At 39.7% G+C, this 15,365-nt stretch overlaps 1 protein-coding gene across 6 annotated transcripts in view; it reads right to left on the minus strand.

The window, feature by feature from the left end:
- CCDC141 (coiled-coil domain containing 141) overlaps window positions 1-15,365 on the minus strand; it is a 252,786-nt gene that overhangs the window by 193,299 nt on the left and 44,122 nt on the right. The gene's annotated exons all lie outside the window — the stretch shown is intronic.

The following is a 15,365-nucleotide window of genomic DNA, read 5'->3' on the forward strand; positions in this document are numbered from 1 at the left end:
GGGGGGGGAGCATAACAGACAGCGTAACTCACTATAAGAACTGATGCTCACTTCTTTTAAACATTTAAATATTTGAAGTCATTATGGTTTGGGGAGGTAGAAGGCCTGGGAATGGAGATGCAAATTGGTTTGGAAACAAGTGGGCAGGAGGGAGAGGGCAACAAACTGGTAGGGTTGGGGGCGGGTGCAGGCTAAGGGCATTCACACTTTAATTTGGTGTAAGCAGGTAGACTCTCATCAGATGCTTCCGTCTCAGTCTTCAGTGGGGCAGAGTATTGTGCTGACCGAATACTTCCCCCAAATAAAATACATTGGAACATAATCGAATACAGTGATGCAGAAAAGGCATGAGGAGTGCGGTAAAGCTTACTGTTTATTCTAAATCATTGCCACTAATTCCCAATTGGTTTGTGTAGTTTCATGGGAATGGTAAGAAGAAATTCTTAAGAGATAAAATTAATGATGTTACAAATAGGATATGTAGAACTGATATTAAGGATTATTCAACAAAATATGGCAGGTGAAAGGAAACGTGCTTAAATGATCACATCGTTTGAGGGTAGGGGGAAGAACCCATAGATTCCATTTTATTTTGGAAATTGACAGCAAAACATAAGCATCTTTTTTTTACTCATATAAGATTGGATTGAGGGTTAGAAGTGTCTATTTGGGTTTCTGAGACTTTTAAATCTTTATGGGAGAAGACAGCCTCATTTTTCTTCAATGAAACCACTCGTAGGTTTAAACCATTGATGTATTAACCATCTCAGTGTATAACCCACTACACCATCAGGCCTAAAAATGATAGACATAAATTCAAATATGTCCTAAGAAATAAGAGATAAAATGTAATAAAGCAAACGAAAATTATGGGAATAAGAGCATAAAAAATATTCAGAAAAATATTCTATTCATTCAAATTTTCCATAACATTTTTGAAGCCCCTTGTACACTAGGAGGACATGTAAGATATAAACATAGTAATATAATCAAACATAATTCAATAAAAAAACCTATTTCACAATTAAAAGGGGAAGGTTATATTGAGTAATAAAAGGTAGCAAAATTCAACTAATTTGTGTTTGCTGAAGTTATCATAAAATAAAAAGCATAAATATTATAAAGAGATGAGTTATACCAGATAAAGTCAAAAAAATATGTATATATATATATATATATTTGTTGTTGCTAGTGTGGTTGAGTTGGTTCCAACTCCTCATGACCCTCTGTACAACAGAGAAACACTGTGCAGGCCTGCGCCATCCTCACAACTGTCCTCATGTTAGAGTTCATTGATGCAGCCACTGTGTAAATCCATCTTGTGGAAAGTCTTAACTCTTTCACTCTCCCATTACTTTTCTAAGCCTGGTGTCCTTCCCTAGGGACTGGTCACTCCTGGCAACATGTCTAAAGAACATGGGACAAATGTTGGCATCCTAGTCTCTAAGAACATTCTAGCTGTACTTCTTCCAAGACAGAAGTGTTTGTTCTTTCAGCAGTCCATGGTACTTTCAATATTCTTCACAGCACCATAGCTCAAATACATCAATTTTCATTCGGTCTTCCTTCCTCAATGTCCAACTGCCACTTGCATATGAAACTATTGAAGAAACCATGGCTTGGGCCAGATGCATCTCAGTCCTCAAAGTAACATCCTTGCTTGATAAGGAAGGATAATAAAATTACAATGCAGCAAAATAAAATATCTTGATCAGAGCCTGACTCTCTAGAGATGTCCACTAAATATGTGTCATCTCTGTTCTTTTTGGTACTTAGGTTAAACAAGACTGATGGTCCAAATTGCCAGGAGAGTTGTATGAAACATGTATTATCTTTTCCTACATATTTGAACCACAATATCTGGGCACTTCCCTCTTATGTGACAAGCTTTTGATTATCGTGAGGATTGATTTTACATTATTCATGATTTTCATTTTGTACTTTTCATCATGAAAATGAATTAAATTGGCCTCAATTTCCACTTATAATATGTGTTAGCTCAATGATACATAATAAGAAGAAAAAAGTATTAGGAGTTTGGAATTCTAAGGTAACAATCTCATGGCCAGGATGGTAGCAAAAACTGAAACCAGAAGAACTTGATTAATTCAGTGATGCAAGAAACACTCAATAATGAATTCATTTTGGAACAAAGCAGAAAAACAACCTTCCAGTGAAAGTTTGCTGGTTAAACATAAAAATGCTAAAGTCAATTTAAAAATAGGCTATTTTCATATCTAAAATATGGAAGTATTTTTTGGAAGTATTTTTCAAACTCAGTAGTCTTATGGCCTTGATAAATATATAAGAAATAGTTCCTCTTAATGTCCTCCCACCTCCACCCACACTGGAGCAACACTTTATAAATCACTGATGGATGTAGAGAATTTGGGAACAAGCGGTTTGAAGGATTACAGTTCTAGCTCCATTACTTTCTTGAGATTCTCCCATGACCTCTAGTATAAACCACAAAATATTCCCTTCCCTGCAAAATGAGGGCTAGAACATTCTTGCAGAACTCTCTGGGTTTAATTTGGTACAAGTTGAACTTGGGATTTTCTGCAAGAAATTCAACAGCCATCCTGCTTTGAAGATCTGCAGAAAATTGATTGATTGCTCTAGATTCTTTTGGGACTGTAGGCCACTTAGGATGCTGGCATCAGAAGCCAGGTTCAATTCAATGCGCACACACACACACACACACACACACCATTGTTGAGTCACAGGGTTTCCAAGACCAAAAATTTTGGTCAAACAGATTGCCACATCTTTCACCCATGGAGTGGCAGGTGGTTAAGTCCTCCAACCTTTCAGTCAGCAGTCAACCTCCTAACCACTGGACCTCCAGAGCTCCTCCAATACACTTCCCCACCGATTACCATCAAGAATATGCTGACCCAACTTGCCTCTAAAGGACAGAGTAGAAATGCTTCCCAGAGTTTCTGAGATGTAAATCTTTCCAATAGCCTCATCTTTCTCCCATAGAGCAGCGGCTGGGTTTGAATTACCGAACTGGTGATTAGTTCCCCAATGCTCAAACCACTATACAACTGCAAGGGACTGCCAAATACCATTTGAAATACTGGAAAAGGCCAGAACTCAAACAATATGCGAGTAGAATTCATAAGACAGTGATATTTCCGCCACTGAAAGATCTAGGGACAATATCCAATGGAAAGAGATTCCCCAGGATATTCCTAAAATAGAGCAGGAATCTAGCCCAAAGTCAGAATCCATCACACAGGTATTTGATGTGTAGAACTTGGGTCTCTGTGATACTTCCTCAGCCTTGGTGAAAATTGTTAGGAAGATCACAGGATTCTCTTAGTGCTCTCAAATCTTTTGTGGTGCCTTTCTACTATGTCAACTTATTGGCTAGCCCTTCCCTACTGAATCAGGTACTCTTTTATTATTATTATTATTACTAGGATTAAGGTTTACAGAGCAGATCATCATTCTGCCATTCAGCAATTCACACACATATTGTTTCATCTCCTTCATTGCCATCCCCTCTATGTAGTATCACTTATCCCATCTCCTGTTTCCTGCTTCCATTCCTCCTTTGTGCTTAAGCCTTCTGCCTGTGTCCTTGGGTGAATGCTGCCATTTGATCTTTAGTGTGTGTTTATTCTAAAGTATGCAGACTTCATGAGTCTGCTTGTTCAACTTAGAGACCTGGCTGTTGTTTGGCTGAAAATTAAGCCACAGCAGTGCGTTCAGTTCCAGATCCGAAAGGTGATCGGAGCCCACAGTCTCAGGAGTTTCACCCATGTCTAGTCAACCTGTAAGCCTGGTCTCTTTCATGATTTTAGGTTTTGTTCTACATTTTTCTCCCACTCTGTTCAGGATCTTCTAATGTAATCACTGTCTGAGCAGTTGTTAGTCATAGCTGGACTCCATCTAAGAGTCATTGAGTCTGATGTTTGTGCATTACATTTGTCCATTGGTCTAATTGTTTCCAAGTGTCATTTTCAGAGAGAAACCAAGAGTTGTACCTTATGTGGCCTCTCACAAGTTTGTCTCTGGGAATTATGTTCTGTTAATTGACCATGATATCCCCTAAGACGATGGTCCCGAGTCACCATGCCCAATGATTCATTTCCTCTAGGTCTTTGGTTATGTCTAAAAAGTTTTAATAACTTTGTCCCTGTATGCCCTACCATATGCATATTTGCAGCAAAGGTAAATAGCCATTTACAAATATCCTTCCTTCTATACATATTCCGGGGTATACTCACACTCTCCCTCCCACACCTCTTCAACCTGGATGTCTATCTATACATCTACACATATAGCACAGTTCTTGCCAAATTATGTATACTAAAGTGTTTACCTCTCTTGCATTTAACTCTTGCCACCCTCCCAGTAATCTGCCCTGCCTCCATCATGTTTTCCCTTCTTCTTCACACAAGTTAACATTTGTCTACCCTCTAGTCAGCTACTTACCCCCTTACCCTGCCATGTCATAGGTCACACTTTTTATTTATTTTTTACAAAACAGATAAAGGTGTGCTTCCAGTATGTGAGAAACACCATCTGCTATCTTCTTTTCTTTAGAACCATCTGCTATCTTCTGTTCTTCAGAACCATGGCGCATGAAAAGGCTTTCAAACATCAAAGAATGTTTCTTTAAGTGTAAACCCCCTTTTTGACTTTTCTAGTATATTTGTCCTTTTGTGATGGACTAATTTCAGTCAGCCTAATGTCCTTCAGACTCATCCATGTTTAGTAGATTTGTTGTTACTCTGTACCATTGTGTAGTACTCCACTGTGTATACACACTAAAACTTATTTATCTTTTTTTCCTTGCGATGGGCTGCTATGTAGGTTGTTTCTACATTTTTGTTATTGTGAATAGTGTTGTAGTGAACACGGATGCACACATACCTATTCATGACATGGGTCTTATATCTCTAGAATGTCCACCAAATAGAGTGCTTGCTATGCTATATCGTATTTCTCTTTACAACTTTTCAAGGACGTGCAATACTGTTTTCTAAAGTAGTTGTACCATTTTGCATTCGCAGTACCAGTCTGTCTGCACGCTGACCAGCATTTGTTGTTTTCTATTTCTTGAATGTTTTTATTAGTGCTAGTTGGAATGCAAATGGTGGAATAAAGAGGAAGAAACACTAGTAGGAAAATATGAACTTGGAGATAGAAATGAAACGAGATCTCATGATAGAATTTTGCAAAACCAATGACTTGTGAACAGCAGATACTGATTTTCAACAACACAAAAGTCAACTATACACATGGAATTCCCCAGATGGAATGTACAGACATCAAATTGACTGCATCTGTGGGAAGACACGATGGAGAAGCTCACTATCAGCAGCTAAAACCACACCAGGGGCCAACTGTGGAACAGACCATCAATCGCTCATATGTAAGACCAGGATAAAGCTTAAGAAAATTAAAACAAGTCTACATGAGCCAAAATACGACCTGGAGTCTATCCCACCTGAGTTTCAAGAACATCTCATGAAATATTTGATGCACTGACCTCTAATGACAGAGAACCGATGAGTTGTGGGAGGACATCAGGACCATCATTCATGGAGAAAACACAAGGTCATTAAAAAGACAGGAAAGACAGACAAGATCCATTGAATGTCAGAAGAGACTCTGAAACTTACTTTTAATCATAGAGTAGCTAAAGCAAATGGAACAAAGGTGAAGTCAATCTGCTGAACAGAAAATTTCAAAGGGCATCTGAAGAAGACAAAAACCAAATAGTATAACAAAATGTGCAAGGACTTAGAAGTGGAAAACCAAAAAGGAAAACCACACTCGGCATATCCAAAATGAAAAGAACTCAAGAAAAAATTCAAGCCTTGAGTTGCAATCTTGAACGATTCTATGGGCAAAATATTGAATGACACAGGAAGTCTCAAAAGATGGAGTGAATACACAGAATCACTGCACCAAAAATAACTAATCAGCATTCAGCCATTTCAAGACTCAGCATATGAGCAAAAACCAATGGTGCTTAAGGAGAAAGTTCAAACTGCATTGAATGCATCAGCCAAAAACCAAGCTCCAGAAATTGATAGCATATCCGTTGACATGGTTCAGTAAGCTGAATAAGCATTATAAGCACTTGCTCATCTTTCCTAGGAAATTTAGAAGACAGCTACTTGACCACCTGACTGGAAGAGATCCATATTTGAATCTGTTCCAAAGAAAGGTGACCCAACAGAATGCTAAGACTATAGAATGATATAACTGATATCATATACAAGTAAAATTTTGTGGAAGATCAGCCAACAACAGTTGAAAACGTACATGGACAGGGAACTGCCAGAAGTTCAGGCCAGATTCAGAAGACGAAGTGGAACAAGAGACATCACTGCTAATATCAGATGGATTTTGGCTCAAAGCAGAAAATACCAGGAAGGTGTTTACATATGTTCTAATGCCTATGCAAAGGCATTTGACTGTGTGGGCCATAATAAACTGTAAAGAACCTTAAAAGAATGGGAATTCTGGAACATTTCATTGTGCTCACTCAGAACTTGTACATGGGTCAAAAGGCAGTAGTGAAAACAGAACTGGGGAATACTGCATGGTTTAAAATCAGGAAAGGTGTGCACCAGGATTATATCCTCTACCTATCCTTGTTCAATCTGTGTGCTGAGCAACTCATCAGAGAAGCTGAATTATATAAAGAAAATGTGACAGCAATATTAGAGGAAGGCTTATGAACAACCTACGAGATGCAAAATATATAACCTTGCTTGCTGAAAGTGGAAGGAATTAGAGCACTTGCTGATGAAATCAAGGATTGTAGCCTTCAGTGTGGATTACAACTCAATGTAAGGAAAACCAAAATGCTCACAACTGGACCAATTGGCAATGTTAGGATAAATGGAAAACAGGTTGAAGTTGTCAAAGATTTTGTCTTGCTTGGATCCACATTCAATGCTCATGGAAGCAGCAGTCAAGAGATCAAAAGGTGTATTGCATTAGGTACATCTTCTGCACAAGACCTTTTAGTGTATGGAAGAACAGCGATGTTCCTTTGGGTACTAAGCTGCACCTGATCTAAGCCATAGTATTCCCCATTACATCATATGCATGTGAAAGGTGCACATTGAATAAGGAAGGGCATAGAAAAATAGATGCTTTTGAATTGCCATGCTGGATAAGTATTTTGAAAATACCATGGGCTACTTAAAAAAAAAAAAAAGATCTGTGTTGGAAGAGGTAAGGTAGAGCACTCCTCAGAAGCAAAGGGGGAAAGACTTTGTCTTACATACTTTGGATATGTTGTCAGGAGAGCTAAGTTCGTGGAGAAGGACATGGTTGGGAAAATGGATGGACAGTGCAAAAGAGGAAGGCCCTCGATGAGATGAACCACACAGGGGCTGTATCAATGTGTTCGGCCACCGGAACTGTGAGAATGGCACAGGACCAGGCAGTGGTTCATTTTGTTGTGTTAGAGTCACTATGGGTTGGAGCCTCCGTGATGGCGCCAAACAACAACATTAAGACTTATATGAAATGGCATCTCAGGTTTTCATTTGACTCTCTCTAATAGTTACCAACCACCTGTCAGTCAGTTTGTCCTACTGTGGTGGTCTGTGTGTTGCTATGATGCTGAAAACTATGTCACTGGTATTTCAAATACCAGCAGGGCCACCCAGAGTGGACAGGTTTCAGTCGTGCTTCCAGATTAGGAACAGACTACAAATAACCAATAGGCTGGCCACTTGAGAGGAATTAGACCCTGCAAAACCTTATGGAGAGCATGAAACCATTGTCAGCTACTACAACCACAATTCACCGTGGGTATATCCCCCCTGAATCTTGAGAACACCTGAAGAACAGATTTGATGCAGTAGACATTAATGGCAGGAGGCCTGATGAGTTGTGGGAATGACAAACAGGACATCACACATAACGAAAGCAAGTGGTCGTGGAGAAGATAAGAAAGAAAAGATCAAAGTGAATGTCAGAAGAGACCCTGAAATCTGCTTTCGATGGTAGAGTAGGTAAAGCAAATGGAAGAAATAATGAACAAAAAACGCTGAACAGAAAATGCCAAAGGACAGCTTGAGAAGACAAAGTAAAATATAATGTAATATTCAAAGAAGTAGAGTTAGAAAACGAAAAAGGAAAACCACGCTCAGCATATCGTAAACGGAAAGAGCTCAAAAAAAATGCAAGCCTTGAGTTGCAACATTGAAAAATTCTATGGGCAAAATATTGAATGACACAGGAAGTATCAAAAGTAGATGGAGTAAATACACAGAATGATTGTACCAAAAAGAACTGGTCAACATTCAGCCATTTCAAGAGGTAGTATATAAACAGGAACCGATGGGAACGAAGCAAGAAGTCCAACCTACACTGAAAGCATTAGCCAAAAGCCAAGCTCCAGAAATTGATGGAGCGCCCACTGAAATGTTTCAACAAGCTAAAGAAGCAGTGGAAGCAATCACTCATCTATGCCAAGAAATTTTGATGACAGCTACTGGGACAACTGACTGGAATATTTTTAATCATTCCAAAGAAAGGTGACTCAACAGAGCGCTCAAATTATAGAACAATATCATTGCTATCATATGCAAGGGAAATTTTGCTGATGATCATCCAACAATAGTTTCAGCAGCATATTGACAGGGACTAACTAGAGGTTCATGTTGGATCCCGACGAGGAAATGGAACAAGAGACATCATTGCTGATGTAAGATGGTTCTTAGTTGAAGGTAACGAATACCAGAAAGGTGTTTACTTGTGTTTAATTAACTATACCAAGGAATTGGACTATGTGGATCATAACAAGCTATGGGTAACCGTGAGAAGAATGGGAATTCCAGACATTTCATTGTCCTCAGGAGGAACTTGTACATGCAGCTGTGCAAACAGAACAAGAGAATTCTGTATGATGTAAAAATCATGAAAGGTGTGTTGTATTCTCTTACCATACTTATTCAATTGGTATGCTGAGCAAATCATAAAAAAAACTGGATTATAAGAAGAATTCAGCATTGGAAGGTTTATTAACACCCTGAAATATGCAAATAGCACAATCTTGCTGGCTGAAAATGAAGAGGACTTGAAGCAATTGCTGATGAAGATCAAAGATTGCAGCCTTAAATAAGGATTACAACTCAATGTAAAGAAAACAAAAATCCTCATAAGTGGTCCAATAGGTAATATCATGATAAAAACAGAAAAGATTGAAGTTGTCAAAGATTTCATCTTGCTTGGATCCACAATCAATGGTCTTGGAATCAACAGTGGAGAGATTAAAAGGCATTTTGCATTAGGCAAATCTGCTGCACAAGACATCACTAGAGTGCTGAAAGGCAGGGATGTTACTTTGAGGACTAAGGCATGCTTGAGCAGAGCCATGGTATTTTCAGGTGCCTCAAATGCATGTGAAAGTTGGAAAGGGGAAGATGGCAGAAATCTGATACATTTGAACTATGGTGTTGGCAGAGAACATTGAACGTACCACCAGCTGCCAAAATAACAATCATATCCGTCTTGGAAGAAGTACAACCAGCATGCTCCTGAGAGGCAAGGATGCTGAGGCTTTGTCTCAAATATTTTGGACATGTTATCAGCAAAGACCAGTACCTGGAGCAGGACATCATGCTGGGTAAAGCGGAGGGGCAGCAAAAAGGAGGAAGGTCCTCAAAGAGCTGGGGTTGACCCAGTGGCTGCAACAATGGGCTCCAACCGAAGCACAGTGGTGAGAATGGTGCAGGACTGGGTGGGGATTTGTTCTATTGTCCATGGGGTTGCTACGGGTGGAAACTGACCAACAACGAGCAGCAAAACCAATAGTTAATGTTCACAAGCATTTCTTAGCTTACTGGTCACCTGAGGATCTGCTTTGGTGAAGGGTCTCTTCATAGTCTCTGACAATTTTTAACTGGATTGCTTTGCCTCTTGAGTTCATTCTTTTTAATATGGTGGGAGCTGTGGGGTCTGTTTCATTTTTCTGCAAATGGATATACAGTTTGGCCGGCACCGTTTGTTAAAGAGATGGCCTCCTCCCTATTTAATATGGTTCAGCCCTTTGTCCAGGATCAGTTGTCTGTGGGTGGATGCAATGTTTCTGAATTCTCAATTCTGTCTCACTGGTCTATGTGTCTGATGGATCAGTTTAAGGCTGTTTTAACGATGATGGCTACAGAATAGAGTTTCAGACTAGGAAGTGAGAGCCCTCCGACTCTTCTTTAGTAGTGATTTGCTTATTCAGGAGCTCTTTCCGCGTGCAGTTGGTGACTCGTTTTCCCGCCTCTTTAATGGATTACGATGGAATCCAGAGCAGGACGACATTCTGTGCAGATTGCTTTGGGAAGTACTGACGACATTTTTACAATGTGAAATCTCCTCTATGTGATCATGTCATAGTTCCCCATTTATGTTGGTTTCCTGTAGTAATATTTTGTAGCTTTCTTTATAGAGGCCTTTTGTTTGTCTGGTTATATGTGTTACTAAATATTTCATCTTTGAGGTGGTTATTATAAATGGTATCATTTTCTTGATTTCTTTTTCATAGATCTCTGTTAGTGTAACGTATATATTCCCAAACTTACTTGGCCTACTGCTCCCTTTTCAGAAAAATGCTACTCAGCATTCCTTTAATCCAGGTAAATTGTAGGTGTCTGGTTTTGCAGGCTCCTGGATTGTTCCAGTGCCCTCAAACACGTAGTATCACATACTTTGGGAAACATTGGTCTAAAGGAATCTGACTAAATCGGTTACTCTTATGCTGCCAGTACTTGGAAACACAATTTTACTATTTTTATTTTAATGCTGACTGCTGAAAGCCTGTGACTCTGACTCTCTCTCTCTCTCTTTCTCTCTCTGCCTTCCCCTCAAGGCACTAAGTAGCCTGAAACACAAATCCAAGCAATATACTAATGGAAAGTTCTAGAGGACATAGTAAACAAAGACACAACTCACTGCCACACAGAGTCCATTCTGACCCAGCGCGACTCTATAACACAGGGTAGAACTGCCCATGTGAGTTTACAAGACTGTCACTCCTTACAGAAGGAGAAAGCCTCCTCTTTCTCCAAGATACCACAATACACCATGCATATTGTTGATCATAATTTCAACTCTATGAAAAAGAAACAAAGGCTTAAAATCTGTCTAATATTTTTATACTTATATACCCAGGACCTCTCATTGATTCTCAATCCAACATTCCCCAAAGGAATGCTTGGAAATACAAGCATTTTGAGGCATTTTTAGTTGTTAAAATGGATGGTGGGGTTGAGCCATTGGGGAAGAATTGTCCCACCTAAAGTGCCCATTAGTGCACATACTGAATTCCCTGTACATTGTGAGGACTCAATAAATGTTTGCAGTAGAATGTATGCTTTAAGATGTGACGTTTCTGTGATTCTCTGTTGAGAAGTCGTTTCACAGGCTGGTTGAATTGAAGGAGAATTTAGAGGTCAACTCTTCCAGGTCAACATTGACCTTGAGAAGCTCCTTTAACAACATTTCAACACAGCAACACTTGGGGGACAGGGGAAGAGGATTTCGTTTTAAAGCAGACCCTTCCGAGCTTTCAGAAAAAGTTTCCTTCACACAGGCAAAAATGTGTCCTCATTCTCTCCCAAACCAATCTCTTTGCTTTCTAATTGTGAACCCCCGCAGACCGTGCCCCCCTCCAGGTCTTCTGTTACTCCCACTTCTTGTTTTTACTTGAGTAGTGTTTTTGAAAATAGCCTAGAAATTGTGCACTATGGAAATGGAAACCAGGGAACCTTGAAGATGTAATTCTTGAACACTTGGATGGCGGCTGGCACTCTTCCAACTGCCACCCTTTCGCTCAAGCTGCCCCTCTTGGCTGCGGTTGATAGAGATGGGCTTCTTCTCTAATTCTGAGCATCAGCTCGCCCAGGCTGAAGACAATAAAAAACCACGAGGTGAAAAAGATAAATTAGTTTATTGGCACACACTTCAAAAAGAATAAATCTATGGTTGCCATGTTCTTGTAATCAAAGCAATAATACTATTGTGATAGAAATAATATTTGTACCCTTTTGAAGTTAAAAAGTATATATTATCCGCCTTAAGTACTTATGACATTTTCAATCAGTAGAGCCCTCTAAAGGTATTCTGCTTGAATGACGGAGTGCACACTATCCTTCATTGAAGCTAAAACCGAACTATCAAATACAATGCAATAATAATACTCTCAATGACTCTTCTGGCTCAGAAAATACCTAATGGAAATTGAAGTTATTCATGAATGTATTCACTCATCCATCCTCTCACACATTCAGCAAGAATTTTTCAAGCACCTCTTAATCAAATGGTACAAACCATGGTAATAGATATGACAGATGGAGGGGAGTGGGGTCTAGTGATTACTGTTTGGTTTTTTTTTTCCTTGCCTTGAAACTTCAGCTTTTTTCTAATACCCTTTCGCTTCTCAACTCACTCCTGGATGGCTCCTATCCCCACCATCCCACTGGAATATTCCTTCCTCCCACCCTTGGTTCACTTCCTGTGACTAACCATTGCTAGAATAATTCATCATTGTCCTTCAAGTCAATCCTAAAGGTCTGTCTCCTTCAGAACGTCTTTACTGACCTTCATGTAAGTCTTTAAGCTTCTTTCATTTTCATGAAATAAATTTCTTAGAGTCCAATACCTGGGCGAAATGTAATATGCATTTTCGATGCTCTCGATGCAATTGTTATTTTGCAGAATGTTGCACCAATTAGCTAGGACAACCATAATATGCTGTGGGGGGAACATCGGGCTGCTAGCCACAGATGGGAAGTTCAAAGCAGCGAGCTGTTCCTTAGAAGAGAAGTGAGACCGTCTGCCCTATGCGAAGACTTACAGCATCAAAACCCTACAAAGGGTTTCAAAAAAACATCGTGGGAGTCAAACCTGACCTCCCTGGCTACACAAGGAAGAAGAATCCCTCTCCACACCAGCTTAAGCCTGATTGCCACAAGGCAGAGACCAGACATGCCCTCACCATCCGCCTTTCTTTACCCTATTCTGTTACCTATTGGTTCTCAAAATACTCCACTTTCTGCTAAATTCAATAACTCATCACAACAGCCACACAAAACTCACAGACAACAGTCAGAAATATGCCAGTTTATTAAGGAAGTTAATAGGTGACCACAAGCCAAGATCGGAAGACATTAGATACAGCCAGTGGTCCACAGCAATACTTCTCCTTAGCCAGCATCCCACTCTTTCTCTCTGGTCCTCACCTTCCTGATTCCTTGACCTCTACCTCCATCTGGGGGCTAGGATGACCATCCACCTGGTTGCTTCACAGTCTGATAGTTGGTCACCCACTGCTCCTCGGCCTGGCTGGTGGTCTCCTGGCCTCTGGTCTCAGTGAGGCATGGCTTCTGCTGACTCTGTGACTTTAAGCAGGGATTTCAAACCACTCCTCTGGTGTCTCTTTTTCCTTGAAAGTCCAAGCAATTTCCTCTTTCTGCTGCTGAGTTGCCTCATTCTTACAGCAGGGGAATGGCAAAATAGATCAATCCCTGAGTTAGAGTCCGCTATACCTTAATTGCCTGATCACCCCCAATCATTTGGTATGAGTTATAGAGAAATGGATAGAAGAACCATATTGAATGGTAATATAAATTGGGATATAAAGGCATAGTAAATACCATTTTAAAATAATAATAGTTAACAGGGATGGACTTTCAAGAACATGTATGTTAGAAGATATTTTTTAAAGAATTTTTTCAGAAAAGTTACCAGATATTCATATTATCCTTAAATTTCACATTAATTCTCTATCATGAAGTAAATTGTATCACATCATGCTGATGAGATTGAGACTACATTCACTACTTCAAATTGTAATGCAGAAAGTCGTAAACTTGATAAAAGTCTATGGAGTGTAAATTGCAGGTCTCAGCAATTTGGGTTCCCCAGTGAATCAAACCACTTCTTCAGAGTTGGCTTAGTAGTTTCTGAAATAGTTGTTTTACTAAGAATGGGGTTATTGCATTCTGGGATTTGTAGTTTCCTTGTGCTGAGGACTGTATTAATGCCTAAGAAATTATTAACATATCCTTTTTATGTGTCCCTGGGGTCTCCCTCACTAAAACAAACTGAACATAAGTGCAAGCAAACTTGTTCTGTCATTATTATTGCAACTACATTGCCAATGCAGATATAAAATGTATTCTAAATGTTGATAGTCTGCTTCTGCTGTTTCTTCTACTACTGCTAATGGTTTCAATACATTTGTGTCAAAGCCATTGTGCAATGTTCACTAAGGAACAATTTTTAAGAATTACAGCCATTGACTGATAAGTGAGGTGGGTACACTTATGTATAGCTATAGCAGTCTCTGAATTAATAAGTCATTTTTTATTGTCAATCTGATTCTCACTCCACTGCCAAGCATTCTGTTATGAGTCATTACATTCCAGAGTCAGGGTGAAGAAGCCGTCTGGAAGTTCCATTCTCCAAATGGGATCTGCATATCGACGACCTCAGATGACTTGGAAACTACATTTAGTCCTTTGGGGCAGGTAACCAGAAATAATTCCTATGCAAGAAAATGTTTTTTAAATGATTAACTCTTAAAACTCAGATTTGTTTGTTTGTTTGTTTGCTGATTTTTTTTAATGCCTAGACTTACATATCAACTAAGATTTTAGGAATTTTCTATTCAAGCTAAACAGAAAACTAAACTCCCAAAACACCTCACTGCCATGGAGTTGATGCTGACTCACAGTGACCCTCCAGGACAGGGTAGAGGGCCCGTGAGTTTCTAGGACCGTGACTGTCTACCGGAGCAGAACACCTTGTCTTTCTGCTGAGGAGCAGCTGCTGCTGGTTCTGAACTGCAGACTCTGAAGGTCACAGCCCAACACATAACCTCTGCATCACCAGGATACACTTCTTTAAGTGTTTTTAACTACCTTTGATTAACCGAGCCCTGGTGGTGTTGGCACCTCAAACACACTCAACTTCTGAGAAAGAAAGATGAAGCTGTCTGCTGCCCTAACGATTTTCAGCCTTGAAAAACCTAGTGAAGGCCACTGTGTGTCCGAATCGATTCAGTGGCAGTGAATTCGAGTGGCTAATTGACAGTGATTTTCCTCAAATTGGACTTCTGAAAAGAAAAGAATCCCCTTTGCCTCAAGTACATGGACCCAGCCCAGTCCATAAGGAATTGTTTGTTTTCACAATGTTCTTACGATTGTGAAAATGATTTTGTTTTAAAACCATTAAACAATCCAACAGACCCTTGGCATTTAAATGGTACAAAGATATGTGATAGAGAATATATGAATTACAAGAAGAAAAGCAGGGCTGACAACTACGTGGGCCCCTCCCCAGAACAATGTGCTACAGAAGACAGCACTGACAATATAGCTCAGGGA

The sequence above is a fragment of the Echinops telfairi genome, unplaced genomic scaffold, assembly GCF_000313985.2.
Source record: "Echinops telfairi isolate 266 unplaced genomic scaffold, ASM31398v2 ScPeMD7_3;HRSCAF=10, whole genome shotgun sequence".
Taxonomy (NCBI): Eukaryota; Metazoa; Chordata; class Mammalia; order Afrosoricida; family Tenrecidae; genus Echinops; species Echinops telfairi.